The following is a 10,983-nucleotide window of genomic DNA, read 5'->3' on the forward strand; positions in this document are numbered from 1 at the left end:
TAGGAAAAACGCAAACCACTCTGAAAAACGGCACTTCAGAGCGGTTTTCCAGGCGTTTTTTGTTACAGTAGCTGTTCAGTAACAGCTTTACTGTAACAATACATGAAATCTACTACACCAAAAACGCTTCACAAAACCGCAAAATGCTAGCTGAAACGCTACAGAAAAATAAGAAAAAGCGTTTCAAAATCTGCTAGCATTTTGCGGATCTGCTAGCGGTTTTTGGTGTGCACCAGGCCTAAGTGTGTAATTCTTAGTCGATAAGCATTGCTGCAGACTAGAGATGGTATTTTACAGACAGGAAGTTTTGAACAAGGTAGAGATGGCCGGAACGGTTCGCCGGAACATTGGAGGTTTGTGTTCGCAGCGAACCGCGAACACATAGTGAGTTCGACCCGCCCCCTATACCACAGCATTGGGCTAAATTTTGACCCTCTACATCACAGTCAGCAGACACATGGCAGCCAATCAGGCTGCACTTACCCATGGACCCCCCCACCCCCTAATAAAAGGCAGCAGCGTTGGCCATTTTCTCACTCTGTCTGCTGCCTGTAGTGAGAGAAGGGAGAGGTTGCTGCTGGAGAGATAGGGAAAGCTTAGTTAGACTCTTGTGAGCTTGCTCCTTGCTGATATTTGTTGCTGAAAAGCACCCCAAAACAGCTCTTTTGAGAGCTAATGTTCTTGTGAAGTGTTTTTTTTTTTGTCTGGCCCACTGACACTGCATATACAGCCCTGTCTGTTGCAGCTGGCTCTTGCTAATTGCTAATACTGTGCCAGGCCCAGCACATTTAATGTATACCTTTCACTGCATCTGTGTGACTGGACATAATATACCAGCAGTCAGTTCCTTTCACTGCATCTGTGTGATACTGCACATTGCATTATACCAGCAGTCAGTACCTTTCACTGCATCTGTGTGTTACTGCACATTGTATTATACCAGCAGTCAGTACCTTTCACTGCATCTGTGTGTTACTGCACATTGTATTATAACAGCAGACAGTACCTTTCACTGCATCCGTGTGACTGCACATAATATACCAGCAGTCAGTACTTTTCACTGCATCTGTGTGACTGCACATTGTACCATACCAGCAGTCAATACCTTTCACTGCACCTGTGTGATACTGCACATTTGTAACGATCGGTGTAACACAGAGAGGATCTGATTACCGGTGAACTGCAGTCTCACCAGGAATACAGAATATACCCGATTATTGGTGATCTGCAGTATCACCGATAATCAGATATATCTACTAACCTCTGGACACCAGAGAGAACAAGTGAGTGTTTAGATGCAACAGTATACTTTGAGTACTTCTCCAGAAGTATGTTCCTTCCTATGGCCTAGACTCTCCCGGGGGAGGAGCTAGGCTGAGTGTAGGAAGGACAGAGCGTGAGTGACACCCGAGAGGGAGGGTGTCACTAACAGGTCTGGGAACTGCCTCTAACAGTAAGGCCAGTTCTCGAGGTCGGCAAGCCAGGTCGTTAACACACAGACAGATAAGGTACAGATTCAGGAGACTGATGCGGAATCCAATAACAGACAGGGTTCGGCAACGGAGTATCAGCATAGCAAAGTACAGAATCAGGAGGCAAAATACAGAGTCCAGGAACGAGCAGAGTTTAGCAACAGGATATCAGAAATAGCAGGGTACAGAATCAGAGTTCAGAGGAATAGTCAGGCAGGCAGAAGGTCATAACAAATAATACAGATCAATATTCCTAATGCTAAGGTGTGAGTTCCTTGATCATCAACACCTTTGGAAACTATGCTAGAACACAGATACAGACAAGGTCTGAGTGCTACCACGTAGTGATCGCAACGGCAGACACCAGAGAAATGACCAGCATCTAGTATATATACTACAGCGCTCAGCAGCGCCACCCCTAAGTGCTGGACCAATAGAAAGTGGTGAAAATGTCAGCTGACTCTTCTCTGGCTGTCATATAAGCTCTGCCTCTCAGCGCGCGCGTCCTTCTGAACCTGTGTGGACTAGCAGTCCCAGCCACACCAGATATGTCTTGCAATGTAACCGCTGATTCAGGCGCGGGGGCCGCCGCCCCGCTCTCCAAGTAAGCGGCGGTCTCCCCGCGTCCAGCCACAATGTCAGCAGCTTTGCCATGCGTGCAATCCGCTGCATCCACCGCTCTGCCCATGCGGCATGCGGCGATTTCTTCGCGTTGTGCCGCCATGTTTGACGCGGAAACAGCCGCCTCACTCTGAGCCCTTGCGGCGGCTTTTCAGCGTTTCCTCACATTACCCCCCCCTGAGGAGTGGACTCCGGACAGCTCCTACCAGGCTTCTCAGGATGCAACGCGTGGAACTCCCTTCTTAATTTGTCAGCATGCATGCGACATTCAGGTACCCATGATCTCTCCTCGACACCATACCCTTTCCAATGAACCAGATATTGTACTGAGTTCTGAACTATGTGAGAGTCTAAAATCTTCTCTACTTCGTACTCGGGTTGGTCATCTATCATCACAGGAGGAGGAGGAGTGGGACCCATATGAACTGCTGGCTTAAGCAGGGACACGTGAAAGGATCTCACGCCACGCATACTAGCAGGAAGGTCAATGGCATAAGTGACATAGTTGATCTTTCTAGTTACTGGGAATGGACCCACATACCTGGGCCCCAACTTAGCTGAGGGCTGTTTCAAGGTCAAGTGACGTGTGGACACCCAGACTAAATCTTCTGGTAAAAACCTCCACTCTAAGGAATGTCTCTTGTCAGCTTGACCTTTTTGACTTTGAAACGCCTTCTCCAAATTATTTTTCATGATCCACCACATATCTTTAAAGGCCAATTTGATGGCCAGGAGTTCCCTGTTGCCTATATCATAGTTTCTCTCTGCCGGAGAGAACCTACGAGAAAAGTAGGCACATGGGTGCAATCTACCCTGCAACCCTGACCGCTGGGACAGCACAGCCCCTACCCCGACCTCCGAGGCGTCCACCTCAACAATAAAGGGATAGGAAGTGTCAACGTGTCTCCGGATGGGTGCAGAGCAAAACAAATCTTTCAAAGTGGAGAACGCATGCAGAGCCTCTGGAGACCAGTGGGTAGTATCTGCCCCTTTCTTAGTGAGACAGGTGAGGGGTGCAATAACAGTGGAGTACCCCTTTATGAACCTTCTATAGTAATTGGCAAAGCCTAAAAATCTCTGAAGAGATTTTAACCCCACTGGTTGAGGCCATTCCAACACAGCAGAGACCTTGGCAGGATCCATAGACAGGCCCGAGGTGGAAATTATGTACCCTAAAAAGGTGACAGATGTTACCTCGAAGATGCATTTCTCCAATTTAGCGTAAAGTAGTGTTGGGCGAACATCTAGATGTTCGGGTTCGGGCCGAACAGGCCGAACATGGCCGCGATGTTCGGGTGTTCGACCCGAACTCCGAACATAATGGAAGTCAATGGGGACCCGAACTTTTGTGCTTTGTAAAGCCTCCTTACATGCTACATACCCCAAATTTACAGGGTATGTGCACCTTGGGAGTGGGTACAAGAGGGAAAAAAATTTAGCAAAAAGAGCTTATAGTTTTTGAGAAAATCGATTTTAAAGTTTCAAAGGGAAAACTGTCTTTTAAATGCGGGAAATGTCTGTTTTCTTTGCACAGGTAACATGCTTTTTGTCGGCATGCAGTCATAAATGTAATACATATAAGAGGTTCCAGGAAAAGGGACCGGTAACGCTAACCCAGCAGCAGCACACGTGATGGAACAAGAGGAGGGTGGTGCAGGAGGAGAAGGCCACGCTTTGAGACACAACAACCCAGGCCTTGCATGAGGACAAGAAGCGTGCGGATAGCAATTTGCATTTTGTCGCCATGCAGTCATAAATGTAATACAGATGAGAGGTTCAATAAACAGGGACCGGAAACGCTAACCCATCACAGATGTTCATTGTTCATGTTACTTGGTTGGGGTCCGGGAGTGTTGCGTAGTCGTTTCCAATCCAGGATTGATTCATTTTAATTTGAGTCAGACGGTCTGCATTTTCTGTGGAGAGGCGGATACGCCGCCGATCTGTGACGAAGCCTCCGGCAGCACTGAAACAGCGTTCCGACATAACGCTGGCTGCCGGGCAAGCCAGCACCTCTATTGCGTACATTGCCAGTTTGTGCCAGGTGTCTAGCTTCGATACCCAATAGTTGAAGGGTGCAGATGGATTGTTCAACACAGCTACGCCATCTGACATGTAGTCCTTGACCATCTTCTCCAGGCGATCGGTGTTGGAGGTGGATCTGCACGCTTGCTGTTCTGTGTGCTGCTGCATGGGTGTCAGAAAATTTTCCCACTCCAAGGACACTGCCGATACCATTCCCTTTTGGGCACTAGCTGCGGCTTGTGTTGTTTGCTGCCCTCCTGGTCGTCCTGGGTTTGCGGAAGTCAGTCTGTCGGCGTACAACTGGCTAGAGGAGGGGGAGGATGTCAATCTCCTCTCTAAAGTCTCCACAAGGGCCTGCTGGTATTCTTCCATTTTGACCTGTCTGGCTCTTTCTTCAAGCAGTTTTGGAACATTGTGTTTGTACCGTGGATCCAGAAGGGTATAAACCCAGTAATTGGTGTTGTCCAGAATGCGCACAATGCGTGGGTCTTGTTCAATGCAGTCCTAGGCCGAAGAGGTCATAGCCTAGGGTCACAAAACCTGTTTATTGGGCAATTTCAATGGTGGCGAGTCTGACGTACATAAATCGCAGCAATGGCCGTTAGCAACGTCTGAATCTCATGAAATGTCTCATGCAGGTAGAAGACATATTGTTAGACTTGGGCTCCAAAGATGGGTTCCCTACATCTCTGCAAACCAGAGTTACAGGGCTCCAAATTTGGTAAAATCCCCCATAGGCTTTCATTGGGCCTCCTATTTACAGTTCCAAAATCTCACATCTTTTCAAAGGGCAATTACTCAGCAGTGGCAAATTTTCTAGCATTGTAGGGACCCTTAGAGGGAACATGACTGGTGAGTTTCGGGCCCCTAGGCCGAAGAGGTCATAGCCTAGGGTCACAAAAACCTGTTTATTGGGGCTATTTCAATGGTAGCGATGGTGACGTACATAAATCGCAGCAATGGCCGTTAGCAAAGTCTGAATCTCACGAAATGTCTCATGCAGGTAGAAGACATATTGTTAGACTTGGATTCCAAAGATGGGGTCCCTACATCTCTGCAAACCAGAGTTACAGGGGTCCAAAATTGGTAAAATCCCCCATAGGATTTCATTGGCTCCCTATTTCACTTTCCAAAATCTCACATCTTTTCAAAGGGCAATGGCTCAGCAGTACCACATTTTCTAGCATTGTAGGGACCCTTAGGGGGAACATGACTGGTGAGTTTCGGGCCCCTAGGCCGAAGAGGTCATAGCCTAGGGTCACAAAAACCTGTTTATTTGGGCTATTTTAATGGTAGTGATGGTGGCGTACATAAATCTCAGCCATGGCCGTTAGCAACGTCTGAATCTCACGAAATGTCTCATGCAGGTAGAAGACATATTGTTAGACTTAGATTCCAAAGATGGGGTCCCTACATCTCTGCAAACCAGAGTTACAGGGGTCCAAAATTGGTAAAATCCCCCATAGGCTTTCATTGGGCCTCCTATTTACCGTTCCAAAATCTCACACCATTTCAAAGGGCAATGGCTCAGCAGTGGCAAAACTCACCAGTCATGATCCCCCTAAGGGTCCCTACAATGCTAGAAAATTTGGTACTGCTGAGCCATTGCCCTTTGAAAAGATGTGAGATTTTGGAAAGTGAAATAGGGAGCCAATGAAATCCTATGGGGGATTTTACCAATTTTGGACCCCTGTAACTCTGGTTTGCAGAGATGTAGGGACCCCATCTTTGGAATCCAAGTCTAACAATATGTCTTCTACCTGCATGAGACATTTCGTGAGATTCAGACTTTGCTAACGGCCATTGCTGCGATTTATGTACGTCACCATCGCTACCATTGAAATAGCCCCAATAAACAGGTTTTTGTGACCCTAGGCTATGACCTCTTCGGCCTAGGGGCCCGAAACTCACCAGTCATGTTCCCTCTAAGGGTCCCTACAATGCTAGAAAATTTGCCACTGCTGAGTAATTGCCCTTTGAAAAGATGTGAGATTTTGGAACTGTAAATAGGAGGCCCAATGAAAGCCTATGGGGGATTTTACCAAATTTGGAGCCCTGTAACTCTGGTTTGCAGAGATGTAGGGAACCCATCTTTGGAGCCCAAGTCTAACAATATGTCTTCTACCTGCATGAGACATTTCATGAGATTCAGACGTTGCTAACGGCCATTGCTGCGATTTATGTACGTCAGACTCGCCACCATTGAAATTGCCCAATAAACAGGTTTTGTGACCCTAGGCTATGACCTCTTCGGCCTAGGACTGCATTGAACAAGACCCACGCATTGTGCGCATTCTGGACAACACCAATTACTGGGTTTATACCCTTCTGGATCCACGGTACAAACACAATGTTCCAAAACTGCTTGAAGAAAGAGCCAGACAGGTCAAAATGGAAGAATACCAGCAGGCCCTTGTGGAGACTTTAGAGAGGAGATTGACATCCTCCCCCTCCTCTAGCCAGTTGTACGCCGACAGACTGACTTCCGCAAACCCAGGACGACCAGGAGGGCAGCAAACAACACAAGCCGCAGCTAGTGCCCAAAAGGGAATGGTATCGGCAGTGTCCTTGGAGTGGGAAAATTTTCTGACACCCATGCAGCAGCACACAGAACAGCAAGCGTGCAGATCCACCTCCAACACCGATCGCCTGGAGAAGATGGTCAAGGACTACATGTCAGATGGCGTAGCTGTGTTGAACAATCCATCTGCACCCTTCAACTATTGGGTATCGAAGCTAGACACCTGGCACAAACTGGCAATGTACGCAATAGAGGTGCTGGCTTGCCCGGCAGCCAGCGTTATGTCGGAACGCTGTTTCAGTGCTGCCGGAGGCATCGTCACAGATCGGCGGCGTATCCGCCTCTCCACAGAAAATGCAGACCGTCTGACTCAAATTAAAATGAATCAATCCTGGATTGGAAACGACTACGCAACACTCCCGGACCCCAACCAAGTAACATGAACAATGAACATCTGTGATGGGTTAGCGTTTCCGGTCCCTGTTTATTGAACCTCTCATCTGTATTACATTTATGACTGCATGGCGACAAAATGCAAATTGCTATCCGCACGCTTCTTGTCCTCATGCAAGGCCTGGGTTGTTGTGTCTCAAAGCGTGGCCTTCTCCTCCTGCACCACCCTCCTCTTGTTCCATCACGTGTGCTGCTGCTGGGTTAGCGTTACCGGTCCCTTTTCCTGGAACCTCTTATATGTATTACATTTATGACTGCATGCCGACAAAAAGCATGTTACCTGTGCAAAGAAAACAGACATTTCCCGCATTTAAAAGACAGTTTTCCCTTTGAAACTTTAAAATCGATTTTCTCAAAAACTATAAGCTCTTTTTGCTAAATTTTTTTCCCTCTTGTACCCACTCCCAAGGTGCACATACCCTGTAAATTTGGGGTATGTAGCATGTAAGGAGGCTTTACAAAGCACGAAAGTTCGGGTCCCCATTGACTTCCATTATGTTCGGAGTTCGGCCATGTTCGGCCCGAACCCGAACATCTAGATGTTCGCCCAACACTACACGTGACCCGTTCGGCCAATCACAGCGCTAGCCGAACGTTCGGGTAACGTTCGGCCATGCGCTCTTAGTTCGGCCATATGGCCGAACAGTTTGGCCGAACACCATCAGGTGTTCGGCCGAACCCGAACATCACCCGAACAGGGTGATGTTCTGCAGAACCCGAACAGTGGCGAACACTGTTCGCCCAACACTAGCGTAAAGCATGTTTTGCCTTAGTTTGTCCAATACAAACTTGACATGTGTCCTGTGCTCAGATAGGTTGTTTGAAAAGATAAGTATATCATCTAGGTATACTAACACGAACTTGCCCAATACCTCCCTGAATACCTCATTAATCAGTTCCTGGAAGACGGCCGGGGCGTTACACAGCCCGAAGGGCATCACCAGGTACTCGTAATGCTCGTCGGGCGTGTTAAAGGCCGTCTTCCATTCATCGCCCTTTCTCATCCGCACCAGGTTGTATGCACCCTGTAAATCCAACTTTGAAAAGATCTTAGCGTCGGTAATCTGTGTAAACAAGTCATCTATCAGGGGCAAAGGGTAGCGATTCTTCACTGTGATTTTATTCAGGCCCCGGTAATCAATACATGGCCGCAGGCCTCCGTCTTTTTTCTTAACAAAAAAGAACCCTGCGCCAGCGGGCGACCGGGAAGGGCGAATGAACCCCTTGGCTAAATTTTCACGAATGTACTCCTGCATGGCCACTTTCTCTGGCTCAGACAAATTGTAAAGATGACCCCTAGGAGGCATACAACCAGATTGGAGATCGATGGGGCAATCTAACGGGCGATGTGGAGGTAATTTATCAGCAGCCTTGGGACAGAACACATCGGAATACTCGGAATATTGTACTGGTACCCCCTCCAACTGGATCCTGGTCTGGCCCAGTGTTACTCTCCCTAAACACTGCTGAAAACAGTGAGTTGACCAGCTAGTTAGCTGACCGGTAGCCCAATTGATCTGTGGAGAGTGTAAGTGCAGCCATGGCATGCCAAGGATGACTGTGGAGGTGGTCATGCGTAACACAAAAAACTGCAGTTTCTCCTTATGTAACACACCTATAGTGACTTCCACCTCTGGTGTCTGAGACAGCGGATGATTACTTTTCAGGGGGGAATCATCTACTGCCGTAACCTGAATGGGTGGTTTTACCGGGGTGAGCGGAATACCCAATTTCTTTGCAAATTCGAAATCCATAAAATTAGCTGCAGAGCCTGAATCAACAAAAGCTTCAGAAACCTCAGTTTTATCTTCCCACGTGACTGTACAAGGAAGAATTAACCATTTATCTTCTAAGGGTAAAAGCCGCGTGCCTAGGGTGTTACCCCCTACAACTCCTAGGCGATAGCGTTTCCCGGCTTGTTAGGACAATTACGTACTCTATGACCCCCCTCTGCACAGTAAAGATACAGCCGCTCAGACATCCTACGTCTTCGCTCCACTTGGGATAGTTTCGACCGACCAATTTGCATTGGTTCGGGTGGAGGCGAGACAGGAGGAGGTGGAGTTACTGGAGGCGTAGCGTAGGACACCATTCTTACATGACTACTACCCCGGGTCTGTTTCTGATAGCGTAGTCTGCGGTCGACTCGAATGGCCGATGAAATGGCCTCATCGACTGTTTTAGGTTCAGGCAGACTTAACATGAGATCTGAAACCTCATCTGACAACCCTGATAAGAAACAATCTAAGAGGGCATAGGTGTCCCACCTGGCTGAAACTGACCACCTCCTAAATTCGGCTGCGTAATCTTCGACCGGACCCTTGCCTTGACGCAAAAGCTTGAGCTTCCGCTCCGAGGTCGTGGCAAGGTCTGGGTCGTCGTAAATTACTGCTATAGCTTTAAAAAATTCATCCACTGAGGAGAGGGCCAAATCTCCGGTGGGCAAACTGTACGCCCACGTCTGAGAATCGCCTGATAACAAAGTCTTAATAAATGTGACCCTTTGGCTCATATTTCCAGAAGATCGGGGTCTCAACTCAAAGTAAAATAACACTCTACTTTTAAAATTTCGGAAGTCAGATCTGTCACCAGAAAATTTCTCGGGTACAGGCAAACGTATGTCAGAGCTAGGAGGGGATCGCACCTCATCCACTGCTGTCTGGAGGGTTTGTAAAGAACCAGACAAGGCTTCACTCATAGTCTTGTGACTACCCAGCACTTGGTTGATGTTTTCCACCGAAGTGGCAAGTGCGCCCAGACGGTCAGTGTGTGCGTCCAATTGCATTTTTGGTCTGCCGTTCTGTAACGATCGGTGTAACACAGAGAGGATCTGATTACTGGTGAACTGCAGTCTCACCAGGAATACAGAATATACCCGATTATTGGTGATCTGCAGTATCACCGATAATCAGATATATCTACTAACCTCTGGACACCAGAGAGAACAAGTGAGTGTTTAGATGCAACAGTATACTTTGAGTACTTCTCCAGAAGTATGTTCCTTCCTATGGCCTAGACTCTCCCGGGGGAAACTGTGCTAGAACACAGATACAGACAAGGTCTGAGTGCTACCACGTAGCTTCCATCTGCTGAAAAGCTTTATGGAGATGAAGATTTCATTTTTCAGCACGACCTGGCACCTGCTCACAGTGCCAAAACCACTGGTAAATGGTTTACTGACCATGGTATTACTGTGCTCAATTGGCCTGCCAACTCTCCTGACCTGAAACCCATAGAGAATCTGTGGGATATTGTGAAGAGAAAGTTGAGAGACGCAAGACCCAACACTCTGGATGAGCTTAAGGCCGCTATCGAAGCATCCTGGGCCTCCATAACACCTGAGCAGTGCCACAGGCTGATTGCCTCCATGCCACGCCGCATTGAAGCAGTCATTTCTGCAAAAGGATTCCCGACCAAGTATTGAGTGCATAACTGAACATAATTATTTGAAGGTTGACTTTTTTTGTTTTAAAAACACTTTTCTTTTATTGGTCAAATGAAATATGCTAATTTTTTGAGATAAGAAATTTGAGTTTTCATGAGCTGTATGCCAAAATCATCAATATTAAAACAATAAAAGGCTTGAACTACTTTAGTTGTGTGTATTTGAATATAAAATATATGAAAGTCTAATGTTTATCAGTACATTACAGAAAACAATAAACTTTATCACAATATGCTAATTTTTTTTAGAAGATCTTGTATGTATGGGCGGCTTAAATGGTTTCATGCATACACATGTACGCGTCCCTAAGAGGAATGTACACATGGACGCCATCTACTGGAGAAAAATATTCTGCAGGTCAAATAAACCAAGGATAAAGAAGCCTGTAAAGATTAAAGAATAAATTTAATGCCCACCCCACCTACTGGCTACAAGAAGAATTATAG

Source organism: Hyperolius riggenbachi, chromosome 4 (genome assembly GCF_040937935.1).
Source record: "Hyperolius riggenbachi isolate aHypRig1 chromosome 4, aHypRig1.pri, whole genome shotgun sequence".
Classification (NCBI taxonomy): Eukaryota; Metazoa; Chordata; class Amphibia; order Anura; family Hyperoliidae; genus Hyperolius; species Hyperolius riggenbachi.